We start from the raw sequence: 8,644 nt of genomic DNA on the forward strand, positions 1-8,644 counted from the left end.
CTTTGACTCACTGACAAAATGAAAATTTTGATTCTACCTTAGAATTATGATTTTTCTTGAGAAAAATCACTATAATTGCAGAGGTGGTGGTAGTGTTTTCTCTTGTGAATAGTATTTTCTCTGGTGAATGATATTGCACTGAATGATTGTAGGGGTGGTGGCAGGGTTTGAATTTTTAATTTGGTCATGATATTTTTCATTTTAGCCCTTGTTAAAATCTGTTATATACCAAAAGTTTGTTCGAAAAGAAACGGAAGAAAGTAAAATTTGGCGAGTGTTTTGGGTAAATAAGCAAAATTTCCGGGGCAATAAGTTTTGGGTGGAAACAAAATTTTTTTGTTTCCTCCAAACATCATCCTTTCAATTTTTGATTTTTTCTTCTTCTCCTTTCATCTCAACTAAAACTCCGGGACCTCCACCGGATTCCGGCGAGTTCCACCATTAATGTCGGTAATCACCATCAACATTCTTCTTTCTTCTCTATATTTTCTTCTTTCTTCTCTCTTCTCTCTCTTTACTTCTCTCTCTCCCTTCCCTCTCTCTCACGAAATTTCCGGCGAAGAGAAAACCCCTTCGCCAGAACTGTTAAAAAAAAAGATTGCCAATATATGGACAAACAAAGTTCTTATATGGACAACCATTTTGGGTGTAAACATAATCTTCACCTCCACCTTCTCCAAACAACCATTACCCACCGTGTTCTTCAAATGGCTGCTACCACCCATCCAAATTTCAAACCTGAAAAATGAAGATAAAACGTTTTTTCTAGGGAGTAATTTTCTTGATCAATTAAGCTGTCACAGAAATTTCTTGATTTTGAAAGAGATTTGATGAAGATCTTACAGTTCTTATCCGACTCTAACTCATGTTTTAGGGTTTCTTTTGTAAAGGTGATCAAATCTTCAAGATCTCATTCTTATTTTTAGGGTGTTTTGGGCTTTATCTTCTATTACTTTAGGCTCAACATGAATAAACAATCATTCTAAATTTCATTTGGATATCACCATTTGTTGGAAACATGAAGGTTTTTTGGAATTAGTCCACCATCACTATCTCTTCTTCCCTTTTGTTTAGAGAGAGAAAGTAAATGAAGAACAAATTAATACCTTCATGGTCTTGGGGTAAAAGTTGAGAACAAAAAGGAGAAAATACCCTACTTATTAGGATTACTTTGATTTTTAAAAGTAGGAACTAGTCATATTAGAGAGAGAATAACAGATAGAAAAAGGAAGAAATAAGAAATTGAGGAGGAGCCGGTCAAATATAGAGAGAGAAACAAGGAGAAGTTTTTAGTTGTTCCCCTTTAAAAGTGATTAATATTTTTCCACCTCTTACCCAGTTGTCCATATAAAAAAAATGGTTGTCCACATATTAGCTACCAAAAAAAAAGGGGGGGGGAAGAGATAAAAGTGGCAGATAGAGGAGAAAAGAAGGGAGAGAGAGAGAGAGAGAAAAGAAAGAAGAGAGAAGAGAGTAGATAGAGAGAGAAACACGTCGTTGCCGGCCATTTCCGGCCTGCACCTTAATTTCGGCGACTTGGGGGAGTGTTTGGTTTGATTTTTTTTAGTTTTCACCGTCTTCCCCGGAAATTTTTCTGCTTTCCCCTAAAATTTTTGTCTATGTAAGAGCATCTCCAATGGGACACTCAATCTCTAACACTTAAAGTGCCACATATGACTTTTTGGAGTTTTTGTTAAAAAATCATCTCCAATGGAACACTTTGTTAGACACTCTATTATGAGTTTGACACTTTTATTGTAGAGTGTCTAGAGAGAGAAACTCTAAAATGAGAGTGTCTACTTGAGACTCTGTAAGTGTTACTTTATAATTCAACCAATAGAAACTTTGTTTTTCAACTACTTTTTATCTATTGAATTGAAGAGAGACATTTGTATTAAGCAAGAAATTATAGAGATCTCCATTGGAGACCAAACAAATGTAGAGTGTCTCTATATTGACACTAAGAAAGAGAATCTTTATTTGACACTTGACAACTAGATTTTTAGAGTGTCTCATTGGAGATGCTCTAAAGAGCCTTTCATGTCATATAAATACGAGGTACCAAAAACAGTCCCATAAAAGTTGTAAATTACCAACTACCAAAAATAATTGTCCCATAAAAGCTGTAAATACCAGCTACCAAAAATAATTGGCCCAAAAGATGTAAATACTAGCTACCAAAAATAATTGTCCCATAAAAGCTGCTATCTTTCTCTCCCTTCTTTAATCAATTATATTTGGTTTTCTTTTTTTTTGATGAAGGCAATTATATTTGGTTGCTTTGTAGCTTTCTTGCTCTTCAATACCCGTAAGAAGAAATCTCTTAAATTATTTTGGTGATGTTGACCATATCATAACCAATTGTGTGGGGCCTTAATTAATTCTCCAACTAATACATTTTTGAAAGAACCCATGAAAACCTAAAATCACCCAAAATAATTAATATAAAAAAGAATATGTTTATTATAAATGATTCAGGACATACAATCACAAGTTTATGGTTGTCTTGAGTGTTACACAAATCTTATCCAGAGAAGTCGAGTTTACTTGAAGATAAAATGTTGGAATTCCTAGGGAGATTTGCTGTTTGGATACCTTATCTTATAATCGATTTGCTGTTTGGACTCCCTTTTTCTAGAGTTGTACTTTGAACTTCCTTTTGACAGAATCACTTGGGAATATTTCGTCTCTATAGTCATACTTTAAATAATTCTCAGTTTAACCTTATATAACGAATATTGTACTTTGGACTCCTTTTAGTTTATTTAACTCATGTTCTTCTTCACAAACCTTAATCACTTGATCACCTGAATATTTTTCTTCGATGGGAGAAGATATTGTTATTACAACTAATAACCCATCAACAAAAAGGTTTGATTTCCTCTTAAATTTCATTATAATCTCTTCACACAAATCATTTTTCTTATTATCAATACAAATCACCTTCATATTATCTCTGGGAATTATGAATACAAATCACTTTCTTAATATCTCTTTTAGTATATATAGGGATTCCCACTTTTTTATCACAGGAAAGAACTTGTAAAAGTGAAGGTTTGGATTTTCAATTAATGGGCACTCCTCCTTTCAACAAAAAAAAAAAAATTAATGGGCACTCCATTAAAGGACCAAAATCAAGTCTTCAAACCTCTGGACAAGTTAGATACCCAACTGATTCTAGTGGGTACTCATGGATTATTTGTACTCATAGATAGCCAAAATCAAAGCTTCAAGCCATATCAAGTTCCCAAAAAAAAAAAAATCTTTGTTTTCATCTTTCTAAGTTGCAGATTAAGAACTTTCAACAAAAAAAAAGAGTTGCAGATTAAGATGGTTTAATCAATTAAACCCAAGGATTAATAGGAGTGTTTTTGGTGAAGAAGAAGAGAAACTCTTGGTTGCTCATGGATTATTTAAATTCATCTTGATCTTTTAATTCCTTCCTGACTTTCTTTGGGTTACATCTATATCGTATGAAAATCACTTGCAGAGAAGAAGAATCAATGAATCAATTAAGTAATCGTAGAGAAAAAGAATGATTATTAATGAGGGTGTTTTAACTAATGGGATTAATTATTTAAGTTGGCTTAGGTCAAGTAGAGGGTAAAATAGTATTTTCCTTTGTCATATGTTTTAGATTTGTTATATTTAACACTCTTTTAAAAAAGGGAGTCCAAACTGCAACATTGGAAAAAACGAGTTCAAAGTGCAACACTGGAAAAAGGAGTACAAACAGCAAGTCGATTATACGAAAGGGAGTCCAAACAACAAATCTCTCGAATTTCTACCTCCTCAATGTGTCCCAATATGGAGTCATTACTCTCATGCATTACCACTTGTCCCACTATGGAGTCATTACTCCCATGCATTACCACTTGTCCCTTTATGGGTCTTTTCTCTCATGCATTAATTTCTATATATGTAGAGAACCTATATCTCATTCTTCATACGGGATAATTTGGTTAGATAACTTTGGATTGAAGCGTCAATAGAGTCTGTTTAGGTTTAGGAAAATTCTAATGTTATATAAGGGGATTCAGTAGTTGTTTAGGAAGGAAGTTTGATCAATAAAATTAATTCTTTAGTTTAATCTTTGTTAGTTTTGGTTCTACAAGTCTTAAGACGGAGATCTGAAAACTATTTCTGAGTTCTAAAAGTTTTAGACAAAGATCTAATTCTTTTCGTAATTTTTCGTTGCGTCAGTTGGAATCAAGAGCAAGGATTTGTCTTGTTCGATATCATCTACGCGAAGATCTCTTTAGAACACATCGATGAATTTGCCAAAGAGAGATTATAATGAATACAAGATGAAGGCAGAGATACCAATCTTCGATGGATACTTACCGATTAAAGGAAGAACACAACAATTTCACATTATGTTAACAATTCAGGAGATAAAGGTAATAATTTCTCAATTCAAGTGTACCCACGCGATTATGATGAGTACAAGATCAATGAAGAGATACTAGTCTTTGATGGGTACTTACCTATAGAAAACTTCCTTGATTACCTAGATAAGGTCGAACGACAAGTCAATATGTCAGCTACTATTCTCAATGAGCTGATAGTTAAAATTATTGTTTGTCGACTTAAAGAGAGTGTCACAGATTGGTGGGATCCATTACAACATCTAAGAATGAGACAAGGAAAGACACCCATCCAGAGTTGGTCGTCTATAAAAGAGACCCATCAAGAGTTGGTCCTAATTATCAACAACACTTGTTGAGGATATACTTGAACTGTAGACAAGGGTTGCGTTCAGTAAGTGAGTACTATGAAGATTTTTCAAGATTTGCTGAAAAAACCAAAATGGAAAACATTACAGAATATGAAGATGTTGTAGCAAATCGATTTCTAATCGGATCAAAATTTAGTCTACGAGAAAAAGTGGGGATAGTTAGAATATGAACTATAGAAGATGCGTACAACTTGGTCTTAAAAGCTAAAGCTTGGGAGTGGAGAGGCAAGGACAATCCCTCTTTGATTCAAAAAATAAATAAAAGAATATCCCCTAAGGAATGTTGAACCACCACAAATTGTGACCACAGACAATTCAAGTAATATCATTCATGAAGCAAAATCTAACATTATCATGTCTGCGGATAAGTCTCTTGATATTAATTTACACGATGAGGGACTTGTTTCTAAAGAAGTTGTTCAGGAAATTGAAGTGGTTCAGAAAATCGAGATAAAGAAAGTTGAATCAAAAGAAGGTGAGAAACTTCGCAAGTTAGACTTTAGTCCAACTAAATTTTCTTCACACGAAGATCCGTTCTCAGAATTTTGTGAATCTCAAATTGTTTCACATGGATTGATAAATAATTTTATCGGAAACTCTTCAAAGTTCGTAATTTTCAATCTCCATATTCATGACCTTCACAAGTTTATTTTTGGGGTGAAAAGGGGGTTTGAATCGCACCACAATTATAGTCAGAATTTTTCTGTGACCTAGTAAAATCTTCAGTCCAATCTGAAAGTTTGGTGATTCCTTTGCACAATTCACGAAAAAGATATATCAAAGGAGAACATTCAAGTCAATCAAAAAACTCGAAAAGACGAGTTTTTTTTAGTGGATTAGACTGATGCAAGAAGATTTTCAGAAGATCTTCAAAGAATATTAGATATCATCACGTTTAGTTATTTTAGTAGTTTTTTATTTTTCCCGTAAAGACTTATTAGTTTTATCAGTTTATGTCTTTAGGAAAGCTTCTAGGCTTTATATTCAAGTATTTTATTTATTTAGGAGTTGTTATTAGAATTTGATTAGGTTTAAGAAACTAGTATTTTATTTATTAGAAGTTGTCAATAGAGTTTGTTTAGGTTTAGGAAAACCCTAATGCTATATAAATGGGATTCAATATTTGTTCGAGGAAGTTTGATCAATAAAATTAATTCTTTACTTTCATCTTTGTTAGTTTTGGTTCTACAAGTCTTACGATAGAGATTTGAAGAATATTTCAGAGTTTTAAATGTTTCAAACAAAGATCTAATTCTTTTAGGAGTTTCCGTTGCGTCAGTTGTACTCATTGTAATCTCTACATGGGTGAATTTGAATCTCAACTGACGCCGACTCTTGAATTTGGATCTAAAACTCTGATACCAACTGACACAGTGGAAAATTAGAGAATTAGATCTTCGTTTAAAACTTTTAAAACTCGGAATCAGTCTTTAGATCTCCGTCCTAAGACTTGTAGAACCAAAACTAACAAAGATTAAACTAAAGAATTAATTTTAGTGATCAAACTTCATTAATTAACCAACTATTGAATACCCTTTATATAGCATTAGGGGTTCCATAAACCTAAACAAACTCTAATTAACAATTCCTAATAAATAAAACACTAGTTTCCTAACCTAATCAGATATCGAGAGAGTATAGCCCACCGGCCTAGGTGTCACTAACTAACTTAGACTAAAAATAGAAAGATAATGGTTTGGGTTTTTAGATTGATTTGCAATAAAGAAACAAATAAAACTAACTAACTAAACTAAAAGTGAGAGGTGAGAGTGAATCGGGAGAAGAGTCGAGTTAGAAGGATACTTCGATATACAAGACTGATAATGACAATAATTAATTATCTATTCGCATGAAAGTTAGTTAACTTCACCCACATTGACAATCCTAAGCATAATATGTCAAATTAAGCATAATCAATTCAAAAGTTACTAAGTATCGACTATCAAACTAATAACACACTAGAAAATGAGTTGACAATGAACAAGTATGACACTAATAAGTATAATACATCAAACTAAGTATGACCGATCAAAAGTTACTAAGCATCGGCTATCAAACTAAGTAAGCACCATCAAATTATGTGTCAACAAAAGATAACGGTCGAGGTTTCTAATTCTTAAAATTAGACGAAGTTAATCAAACTAACATTAAAACAAATCATAAGTCATACATCACATATCAAATCATGCTTCATGAGTATCCGAATACAAGGGCTAGCTAGACATGGTGAAACAAATAATAAAACGGGAAGAAGATAAAGAAAGACACGAGTTAAGGTTGAAATCCCCCTTTTTCGATGATGGCGCAAGGCTAGGATTGTCAGAAAATATGAATATATATGGTGCCGAACTCCCCTTAGCGAAGTTCTGATTTCCCCTTAACAGTGCAAACTACGTGTCCCCTTAACAAAATTTAACCTTCCCTTAACAACAGAGTCTTCTTCCTCTCAACCAAGAACCACCATGAAAGCTAGAAGCTAGGATCAAGCTTTCTCTCTCTAGAAATTGGCAACCAAATGGAAAGTAAATAACAAGAGAATGAAATAGACATCAAGGCAAGATCACTCTCATCAAATGCCCTACCTTTTCCGGCCATAAAAGTGGTCGGAATATTTCTAGGTTGATCCGGCTTGGTGTGACTTTTTCGGCCAAGAAAATGGAGTGTTCCTGAGCAACTCTTGTTGTTGTTCTTGTTGTCGTCTGGATCGAGCTGCTTTAATGGAAGAACCGAACTCCCTCTAACTCGGTTGAAAACCTCGAATGCTTAAGAACAAAATCTTGATTATTAAGTTCCAAGGTTTTCGTATTCTAATCCAATACTAACCCTCATATTACACCAATGCTTCCTTAATTGGGGGATTGAACTTGCCTACCCAAAACTTAGGTTTGTAGAAATCTACTGTAGTTGGGATTTAACTCCGCTATTTTATTTTTTAGGTATTTTATCTTAGAGTTGTATTGTGGGTTTAGCATCATATGACTATATCATTGGGTTCATTTGAGTTGGACTCGGACAACTCAAATTTAGAAATATCAAATTCAGGCTATAACGAAGAAATTATCAAGGAAACAGTAATGAAGCGATGTAAGGTGATTTTCAAAAGATATTCCAAGTATCCTGAATCTCTTAAGATCTAGTAATTTTAGTAGTATAATCTTTCGGATCAGTAGAGAATTATTATTTTTAGGCCGCGGCTGTGGAGAATAAAGAAAAATCTCCGGGAAATAAATTCTCTGGAGAGTCCATGTTTCTTTGCAAAATCTCCAGAAAATATTTTCTTATGTAGAATACAAAAAAATTTTACAACTGACAAAATATCCATAAACCGCAGTTCTAGCTTATACCTATACTCGTGAGCTTAATGAATTAATATGAAATGCTAATATGTAAATACAATTTAAGGTCAAAATAGATAATTTCTCATTTTTTATGACATTTACAATTAATATAAAAAAAAATAAAGCACTTAGAAGTCATGGAAAACAAGCAACGTAAAACTTACAATTGATATCACTTACTAAGTGATAATCACTTAGTAAGTGAAAGCACTTATAAGTGCTAAAAAGTCAAACACCGTCTAAGTATAGTGAAGATGATTCAATACACTGAATAGTCTATGAGGTTATTCTCACATCTTACTCCTACTCCTCAATCTCATATAGGTTTTGTTCTTAATGGACTGAACACGAAAAAAAAAAAATTGAGTAAACTCAAGCCTTTTCTCAACCCGAAAGTCGGGTATTTCGGATGGACCATTTTGTACAATAGTTAGTAGCTCTTGCACGTTTTTGGGCAATCATATCATCTACCCCACAGCCTTTGTCACTGTGAACAAATTGCAAGTATTTGTTATAAGCCCAGTTTTCTTTTTTGTTGAGAGGTTATAAGCCCATTTTGTGTGGCAAG

Source organism: Eschscholzia californica, unplaced genomic scaffold (genome assembly GCF_041429995.1).
Source record: "Eschscholzia californica isolate CP2 unplaced genomic scaffold, dmEscCali1.0.p SCAF_5, whole genome shotgun sequence".
Taxonomy (NCBI): domain Eukaryota; kingdom Viridiplantae; phylum Streptophyta; class Magnoliopsida; order Ranunculales; family Papaveraceae; genus Eschscholzia; species Eschscholzia californica.